At 38.9% G+C, this 10,715-nt stretch overlaps 1 long non-coding RNA gene across 1 annotated transcript; it reads left to right on the forward strand.

The window, feature by feature from the left end:
• The first annotated feature begins 1,593 nt into the window (after positions 1-1,593).
• Positions 1,594-3,618, forward strand: LOC124274949. The gene is made up of 2 exons (XR_006898089.1): positions 1,594-1,709; positions 3,116-3,618. It is a non-coding gene; the product is annotated as an uncharacterized LOC124274949 (long non-coding RNA).
• The last annotated feature ends 7,097 nt before the right edge of the window (positions 3,619-10,715 follow it).

Genomic DNA, 10,715 nt, shown 5'->3' on the forward strand with positions numbered 1-10,715 from the left:
GTGGGGTAGCCTAGTGGTAAAGCGTTGGCTCGTCACGCTGAAGACCCGGATTCGATTCCCCACATGGGCACAATGTGTGAAGCCCATTTCTGGTGTCCCCCGCCGTGATATTGCTGGAATATTGCTATAAGCGGCGTAAAACTAACCTCAGTCAGTCAGTCTTACAGACGACCAAATGTTCTGGCTTAATTGCCTTCCCACAGTAAGCGACCTTGCAGGTCGTCCTGACCTGTCCGTGCATACAAATCCATAAAACCCCATACACCCTGTACTAAAGGGTATTAAAGATTAACAGTTAACTATAAACTATGTTTCGCCATACTTCTGATAAGTTGAATATATACAGAGAACATGCTGACGTAGAAGTGAGTGGGTTCAGTTTTACGCCGCACTCACTATATTCCAGCTACATGGCGGCGGTCTGTATATAATCGAGTCTGGACCAGACAACCCAGCGATCAATAACATGGGCATTCATCTTGGCAATTGGGATACGATGATATGTGTCAACCAAGTCAACGAGCCCCACTACTCGATCCCGTTAGTCGCCTCTTACGACAAGTATGGACCACTGATGATCAATTCTAAACCTGATCTTCAAGGGTCAACACATAGAAACAATCATGGGACCTCCATATAGACATAACTTATTCCACCATATACACATAAATTCCAGTAATATGAGTCCAGGGACCATGTTATAAATACATAAACCTTACTCAGGAAGATATCATGAAAACTACAGTTCCTATTTATCGATCACCAATTTGCGTTCGAGTGATTTTGACCTGGAGTGATTCTCATGACACAGATTCTTGGGTACGCCGGCAGTTGCATACATCGATGCTCGTTATGTCTCACTAAATCGTTTGGTCCAGTAATTATTGTCATTTGACTGCAATATTGCTAGCTAGTACTTTTTTATTTTGTCCAGAAAGTAATTTTGCAACAAGGTCACATTTCCATATTCTTCATATCCATTTCATTTACCTCGTGAATACCATTTTTATAAAACTCGTGAAAGATTTAGTATCAAACTCGCTTTCGCTCGTTAGGTACCAAATCATTAGCTCGTTTAATAAAATGGTTATTACACGGAAGGCCGTTTAGTAACCTCTATGTTTCCATCTTGGAATCGGATTGAATTAGCAAAAAACTGATGACGACGTTGATTCCATCGTTGATGGTGAGGTTCACATCAACACAGTGTAAATGAGCCTTGCAGTCGCTATTATGCTGCTTCAAAACACAGTTACATCTTCAAACCGTTCTATTCATCTTGGCCCAGGTAGCATGCCATCATCGGCCCGACATCGGCTGATAGTCGGCACCGTCGGGTCGGCTAATATCGGCATCGTTGAACAGCGCTGGGCCGACAGCGGGCCAATGTAACCCAGCTAACTCATAACATCTTCCAAACATGTTCATAAGGTTTCAAACTGATTTATCCAAAATATTTTCTTCAAAACACACTCACAATCTTAAAACAATTCTCTCAACTATTTAAAAGCATTAATTATTCAAATGTTTTTTTAAAAGTTTTTCATGAAGAAATAAATGTTACCGCGGGAAAGGACGTCGGAATGACGTCACACGTTCACGTCATAATTTCGCACCCGCCATCTTAGTTGAAGTTTATTGAGGACGGTACAACAATGTCATTTCGCAGCAACAAATGGAACTGTATCATCGATCTGACCTCGGTTGCGGTAAGTTCACTTTACTGTCACTACCCGGTTGTTGTTATGTTTATGCTCATTTTGATATTCACTTGATCGTGCTACTCAGAATCGCGAGGTTTTGAGCAGCCGTACACGATTCGGTGTTGTTAGGCTTCCAACAGAAAGTATTATGTATGTTGTTGTGAAGGATACCTAAGGGAGTTTGCACCATATTAATTTCATGTTGGATACAAAATTTTATTCAGCTATCAATTGCAAGCAGTATGTTCTTAACCAGAGGTCATGTCAGGCGGACATTTGTCGCTATTATGTTCGGTTTTCGATCTAGTAAGCGTATGCATAGCTCACAAGCCAGTGACTCTTATCGTCATTAATTTTGTTCCCTGTTATTTCCGAAATTCATTTTTTTATAAATTTAACATGACAACTTACTATCAATTTTTTAAGCTATGAAAAGTTCGCTCACTTCAGTCAGTGGGAAATGTTGCATCAAACTTATAACACGAAAATGGGGAATCAAAGTATTCACATACTTTCTGGTCGATTTGACTGTGGGCTATTAGTTACTGTCATGGTCTAAGTACGTTATTTAAAATGAATGTTCAGTCAGAAATGACCGAAGCATACTAGGTAAATTACCGAAACACTGACTAAACTATATGTTGATCATCCGCTTGGTTGTTGTGGTTTTGCTAGTCTAACATTCGATCCACGTTATTTTCAGTAGAAGGCTAGATCTATGTTATCAAAGTATAGTGTTTACATTGTGTATTCTTAAATTTTCCCCAAACTAATCAATATTCATTTTCTGATATGTATATGTCTCTTCTAAACGAGAGCCAGAAATAAACATGTTTCCCGCGCAATAACGGGGCGTTGGCGATGACTGGTCCTCGGCAATGTTCATTCGGTTTTCGATCACCATGTTTTTTCATGATACAGTATTAATTATTCAAATTTACTTAGTCTTTGTTCAGGAAATGTAGACCAAATAAATTTATTATGGTTTACTTGGTTCACCGAAACATTTTGCCAATGAGAAAAAAAAATTATAGTGATCGAAAACTGAACGAATCTGGTTACAATGCTCGCAACGAAATCATACTGCAGCAGTAACTGTTCCGCGTGTAAGACGTGAATCATGTAGCTAGTTACAATAGCTATTTAATATATCAATTCAAGTTTGTATTCCAGGTTAGAATGTATAGAAGCGCTGTCCAGTAATCCATGTTTGTTGTAAAGGGGCAGAGTTATTTCCAATCCAACTTTATACACGTTGGTGTTAAATCTACACACGTTGACCCCCAAAACTTTAGGCAATAATTATTACACAATATATTTCAGCATCGGACTAACTAGATTTATATATGCTTGGGGAATCTAGTTCAATTTGTAACTTGTTATAATGTGGAACATTGTTATTTTTGTTGCAGCAAGGGCGAATATGAGCCACAAGAATTCCGGCAGATACAAACAGAAGTGATGGATTTATTGAGGATTACATCAAATAATCCAGGAGCTGTAAATCAGTAAGTGCATCTGTTAAAAAACTATTGTCTATATACTTGTTGGTGACGTTTTGGCTTTTTATTGCAAAAATTGGATTTGTACCTGCACTCAGCCTCTGACCAACAAGAGTGGTGGGGTAGTGGTTGCTATTCAGTGTGATTTGATACTATTACCAAATTAGGCATTCAAGGATTTCCATTATTTTCCATTGTGTGCTGGTGTCCATCAAACACTTGCATATACATAGGTGCTGGAAGACTTCATTAACTGATTATTGTCTCTTGATTTGACTTAATACACTTACTATACATTTGTTTTCTTTATTTCAGAAAAATGGATAAAGTCGAAACCAAAGAAGAAGATTCTGAAATAATCTCGAAAAGTGTACGCGTTTTCTGAAAGAAATTAATAAAGAGTGTTGATTACATGTCTGCCATTCTGTTTTTTATGTTCCTTGTTAAGAGTAACAATGTCTATTTTCCATAGACATGTAACCTTATTGTTAACAGTTAGTGTTTTACTGAAAAGTTAAAACCATATCTTGACAGAAAATGTTATTACAACGTTTCCTGAACCATAAACATTCACATGGATAAAAGGTTTTCAGAAGCCTTTTTGGTGGTTACTGAATTTTATAACCAAACGTTCATAGAACACACTGTTTCTGGAACCATACAAATTCATATGAATAAATCGTTTTAAAAACATGATATGTTTAGGGGATGTTTCTTCACATTTATATATATGTTTTGATACACATTTAAGATAGTATTCATTTATGAATTGTGGTACGTGCTATCAAATATGTATTCACCGTTGAGAAGTGAAGTGAGCAACTAAACTAACGGGCAAAAGAAAACGATACTAAGTCGAAATCACTGATATTACAAAACGACAAACCACCATTGTGTAAAAGGAAAGTGAATTTTAATAACAGGTGTATGGGCATATGTATGCACATGCATGTTACCCATACACCTGTTATCAAAATTCACTTTCCTTTTACACAATGGTGGTTTGTCGTTTTGTAATATCAGTTATTTCGACTTGGTATCGTTTCTTTTGCCCGTTAGTTTAATATTGCAGTGCCTATAAAGTGACGACGTTGGGCCGATGCAGTGCCAATAAAGTATGCCGACGCTGAGCCGACGTAGGGCCGATGCAGGGCCGATACAGGGCCATTGAAGTTTGCCAACGTTGGGCCGACGTCTATACGATGAGCAAAACTTCATCGGCCCGATGAAGTTTGCCGACGTCGGGCCGATATTGCACACGACGTCGGGCCGATGTCGGGCCGATGATGGCATGCTACCTGGATGCACCTCTGCTTTCATCCGAGCGACAGTCGCCCATCCGTTCCCACGTACGGAAGTGAGGATGCCACATGGAGGGGGACAGACTTGTTCAAGTTGCCGCACGAAGCTATGTCCCAGGATGGCAAAGTCGATTGGCTTTGAAACAGTACCTTTAGAAAGTATGGAGGCCATGGCTTCAATTATTTCGAATTCATTCCCCTCTCATATCGGTTTCTCAATATCGTGAGCATTTGTATTTGAAACTGGAGGAGTGTCAGTACAATGAGGTTGTTGTAATTATAGCAGTACTAGCAATAGTACCATCATCAGCAGCAGTACTAGCTGCGATATGTTTAGCATTAGTAGTATTAGTAGTGGTAGTATTAGTAGATGCATTAGTAGTATTAGTATTTTTTTATGTAGTACTTAGTGCTTAGTAGTAGCAGTAGCAGTAGCAGCAGCGGCAGCAGTGGTAGTAGTAATGGTAGCAACCACCATACAATATTTTGCATTTGCTCAATCTTAAATTGTTAAAGCTGAAAATATTAAGATGCCGCTAAAAGCAAAGTAAACTAATTTTAGAAAAGGTCGCAACCAAATTGAATATATTTGATGGCTAATACCCCTAACACAGCACATCCTATATTTTAATTTCTGCTGCGACCTTGCCAGATAGAATGCGACTGCGGCGAATCCTACAATGGTGAAACATCAAGACCAGTCACCATTACGATCAAAGAACACCAGGCCTCAGTAAGAAGCAAAGACTCTAAATCCGCCATAATCCACCTTAAAACCAGTCCAATCCACAACATCAGTTGGAACACCACCAAGGTCATCGAGAGGAACCATTCTGTTTTCAAGACCCGAAAACTACTTGAAGCTGTCCACTTAAGGAAGATTTGCTCAGCTATCAACAGAGATGAAGGATATTTCCTCCCCAAGGCCTATCATCACTTGCTGAATTAAGTTCATGTAACCATACTGAACCATTGTACAATGCCCACTGTTCAACATCACTTCACTGCTGGCTTCCCAACAGTCCATTTATCACCTATGTAAACAACCCAGATAGCAAAACCATTGCCAACGTTGGGCCAACGTCTGAATGCTATCTGGGAACCTACATGTATTTAAACAACCTATTTACATCATTTCCTACTGGCTGCCCATCAACATCCCTAATCTCTTATGTATGCAACCATGTACATGTTCTTTACTGGCTTCCTATCAACCTACTTAATCATGTGGTCTCTTCTCTTCTCTCCAAAGATCTCATGCATATATATCACCCAAAATTACTTCCCATGTACCGCTTGCTTGACAGCGACATTAGAATCCATGTCGAAACATCGCCTGTATAGAAAAAAGAAGTTGTATATCCATAAAAATAGTCCTCATTCTTCACCAACCCAACTTCTAGAATGCCAATCAAAGAAGTTGATTTTAATACGTTACGTGTTCATGAAGATGAAGATAATTTGTATGATCACATTTCAGCTGTATATATAATCCATTGATGAGAAATATATTAATGTCATGTGTATAGTTTTAAAAAAATGTATAATTCAATCATCAGGCTTCCGTTTTAATAGTTTTTCGAAATTTGTTAATGAAACGATGAGACATACCTTCATGATTTCGTAACAGATTTTCGTGACAGAAGTAATATAACCCTTCGGATTAAAATCGAATTGGTAGTACTCTCAAAACAGTGATTTCTGGCTGCACCAATCAATGGTACACTACTCTTGCTTGTCTGTTTTATCCAAGAGGAATTCATCATACCCTCAGTAGCATTTATACTGAGTCAACTACAAAGGAATACTCACGCCCCTCTGTGAACAAAATCAATTTCCTTAATGTTATCCTTTACTTGTAAGCAGCAGAGTCTATCCACTTCAGCAGTCATTATACAAAGTAAACTGGAAATGTTGGCTCATGTATCACTGGTGTGTGTGGTTTGTTTACATGACATGGCAGAAGTTCTGCTGTGCTGCGTCAGGCTATTCATTTTCTATGACAATTATATGGATCGCGGGGACACCCGTACGACATTACATATCCACCCTTTATCGCAAAATGGTTATTTACTAAAATCAGTAGTCCATTCATATAATTCCCATAGGTATATTGCCTTTTCCACCAAAAGGACCTTTGCCACTTGAGAATTGGTCTTCAGCTATCCATCCTTATCGTAAGAGGGATCGGTGGTCAGGCTCACTGACGTGGTTGAAACATGTCATCGTATCCCAATTGCGTAGAACGATGCTCATGTTTTTGATCATTGGATTGTCTGGTCTAGACTATATTATATGCAGACCCCCGTCATATAGCTCGAATATTGTGCAGCGTAAAACTAAACTCACTCACTCACTCCTGACCACTTCTTGGGTACCTATGTGGTCATGAGCACTTCTAGGATGTATAGGGCCATGACCACTTTTGTAATGTATTGGGTCATGAACATTTCTGTTATGTATAGGGTCATAAAAACTTCGTTCGCACAACGTGTTGGGTCATGCACAGTTCTGTGTCTCTGTTTAGTCATGAACACCTTTGATCCGTGTAGGGTCCTGAACACTTCTTGGGCACGTGTAGGGTCATGAACACTTTTTAACAGATGCAATAATACTACATGCATTACTGTGTGACATGCAAACATACAAACCATGTAGAACACCAATGTACGAATGAAAAGGATGACGTCTGTATGTTCTAGTTTATTCTCTTTTGCAACCCATTATTGCACTCCCTCTTCAGATAAAATATATGACATCTGCAAGTCGATGTTTCTCTGACAAATGTTGGATGATTGTTTGTATTACATGTTTATTGAACTGTACACTGAAGTATTACAAGGTTCTTAATGAAGAACTAATTTAAATTGGAACCAATCTGTAAACTAGGATACATTTTCACTTTATGTTAATGATATTATCCGTTTGTAAGTAGCACTGAAGGTATCTGTTATAATGTAAGAGGCTAGTACCTCATGACAAAGTTAGTGATATTACGCAATTGTCAATATATATTTAACAATGACACACACAGGTAATATTTATGTATATTTATGCATAATATCATGAACCTCTTCGTTTGTACGTGTTGGGTCATGAACAGTTCTGGGTCTGTGTGTCTGTTTAGTCATGAACACCTCTGATCGGTGCTTGGTCCTGAACATTTCTTGGGTACGTGTAGAGTCATGAACACTTTTTTAACAGATGTGATAATACTACATGTATTACTGTGTGATACTTCATGTTTCAGACATACAAACCGTGTTGCATGCCGATATACGAACGGGAAGGGGAACGTTTGGTGTGTACTAGTTTATTCTCTTTTACAACCATTATTACACACCCCCTTCAGATAAAATATATGACATCTGCAAGTCGATGTTCCTCTGACAATTGTTGGATGATTGTTTGTATTACATGTTTATTGAACTGTACACTGAAGTATTACAAGGCTCTTGATGAAGAAGTAATAAATTAGAACCAATCTGTATACTAGGAAACATTTTCATTTTGCGTTAATGACATTATCCGTTTGTACGTAGCACTAAAGGTTTATGTTATAATGTAAGAGGCTAGTACCTCATGACAAAGTTAGTGATATTACGCAATTGTCAATATATTTTTTAACAATGACACACACAGGTATTATATAATCAACAAGTAACATCACCTACCAACTGATTATTCAATTCTTTCATCACTTCGAGGAAAAGCAACATTCCAAAACCAAAGTGTTGTTATTTTCTTTTGGAAATCATATATGCCCACTTTGGAGAGAGAATTCTTTTCCTGTGCATTCTTTAGCAAACCAGACTGTTCGCCAGAAACATGTTCAGTGGGATTTTATTCCTAGTCTACATTACATGTACGTATACTTCTGACTACGTGTACCCCGAATCTTTCTGGTTTGAAGCCCATTCCTGGTGTTCCTCGACGTGGTATTGCAGGAATATTACTAAAACCGGCATAAAATCACACTCATCATCCGTATCCTTCTGATGCGATCAGGACTGCAGCAACCGCCTGTCCAATTAACCAACATCGGGAACATCATCCAAACACACTGGCACCTAATTATACAATCCACGTTGTTGGATGATGTGACGTCAAGTGTGTATGTCCGACACATCCTTCTCTGTCAGGACTGACACAGTCGGCAATACAACGTTCACTACACAGTCACTTGACTGCTGCCGTGGATCAATACTCTCCAGTGCTTATATTCTACTAAAGTAAATGTTGAACTTGGATATCAAATAAAAACATTGCATAGCCTTTCTAAAACCCAACTAAACAACTTTCTGACACAAGTACAATTGCTACAACCGTGCGTCATCGGCCTGGCTGTCTGCTGTATTACTGTTCGTTGTAGAGTTATCAGGAACACTACCGTCAGGGGGAGGTGCCTGGAATTCGGTGTTATTCTTTATAACATCATCGTAGGAAGGCGGTGGGTCAAACACAGCGGTGTTGTAGTATTCCCCTGCGTTCATTGGCTGGATTGAAACCTGTTGCTGACTGTACCCTACCGTATATTCCGGGGTTGGGGTAGACAATTGCCCAACTGGTGTTGTCAAATAAGCAGGTCTTGTCCTTACACCTGCTCGAGACATTTCTGCTAACGTTCGTTTCTTATATGACCTTGCACAAAGGATAAGGATAGCAAGCAAGAGCCCACCCCCAGCTAATCCTCCGAAAAATGCAGCAGTATTGAACTCGAACGGTCCCTTTTCTGAAACAAGTATTATACAAGCATTGAGGTAAAATAAGTTATATTTGGGATTGCACTTTATCAGTAAAGTAAAGATTCTTGTACTTTTTGGGGTTGAGTGGTCAAGGTGTCTTGACTTTGTGTGCTGGCGATTAGGTGCCTGACTCTGAGGGTGTGGGTTCAAATCCCGGATGGGACTCAACCCAAAAACTGTACTAGAATGTGTACTTTACTGAGAAAGTGTAATCCCAAATATTACATATGTTCCATTTGACCATTTTCTAAATGGCATTGTGCATTTCATAAGTATTGAGGTAATGGGTATTCACTACTTGCAGCCACTAATTCATCGCCTTGAACTACTTTTTATCATGGTAACACTGTTACGTTCAGAACTTCTTTGTATCATGGTAACGCTGTTACCTTTATAACTACTTTGTATCATGGTAAGACTCTTACGTTTAGAACTACTTTGTATGGTGGTAACAATAAACGTTCAAAACTACACAAAGGATAAGGATAGCAAGCAAGAGCCCACCTCCAGCAAATCCTCCGAAAAATGCAGCAGTATTGAACTCGAACGGTCCCTTTTCTGAAACAAGTATTATACAAGCATTGAGGTAAAATAAGTTATATTTGGGATTGCACTTTCTCAGTAAAGTAAAGATTCTTGTACTTTTTGCGGTTGAGTGGTCAAGGTGTCTGGACTTTGTGTGCTGGCGATTAGGTGCCTGACTCTGAGGGTGTGGGTTCGAATCCCGGATGGGACTCAACCCAAAAACTGTACTAGAATGTGTACTTTACTGAGAAAGTGTAATCCCAAATATTACATATGTTCCATTTGACCATTTTCTAAATGGCATTATGCATTTCATAAGTATTGAGGTAATGGGTATTCACCACTTGCAGCCACTAATTCATCGTCTTGAACTACTTTTTATCATGGTAACACTGTTACGTTCATTTTTGACAATATAATATTCAGGTGCACTTTGTATCATGGTAACAATTGCACGTTTATAACTCCTTTATCTCATGGTAGCAGTATAACGCTCACAACTGCTTTGCATATTGGGAAGTGTGTCACATTTCAAAAGCAATTATTATATTATTATATTATTTCCATTTTACTGAATGTTTGGCAGTCTATGGTAGCTTACCATCTTGACTCTTTTGCTTTGAGTAATATGTTATCTTGAAACCACCTCCCGTGTGAGATTGGTCAGTTCGAAAGAGGACTGTCATCGAGCTGCCAGAACTTGTCTTTGTTGGGGTAAGAATTCCGCACCATCGTCCAAGGGATGGTGAAGATGTGTATCGCCCTGAAATGCACATACCAACTACTCACAGTTGTCATTCCAAACATTTTCGGAACTGCACACGGTAAAACAAATGGTTCCAACGTCTTCATATACAGTAGACTAAGGTCATAACGAAAACAAAAATGTATATAGTTCGTACTACACATTTCGACAGAAATAAACAGCAAATGGTCGGG

Source organism: Haliotis rubra, unplaced genomic scaffold, assembly GCF_003918875.1.
Source record: "Haliotis rubra isolate DU_JTF1 unplaced genomic scaffold, ASM391887v1 Scf1963, whole genome shotgun sequence".
In the NCBI taxonomy this organism is placed as follows: Eukaryota; Metazoa; Mollusca; class Gastropoda; order Lepetellida; family Haliotidae; genus Haliotis; species Haliotis rubra.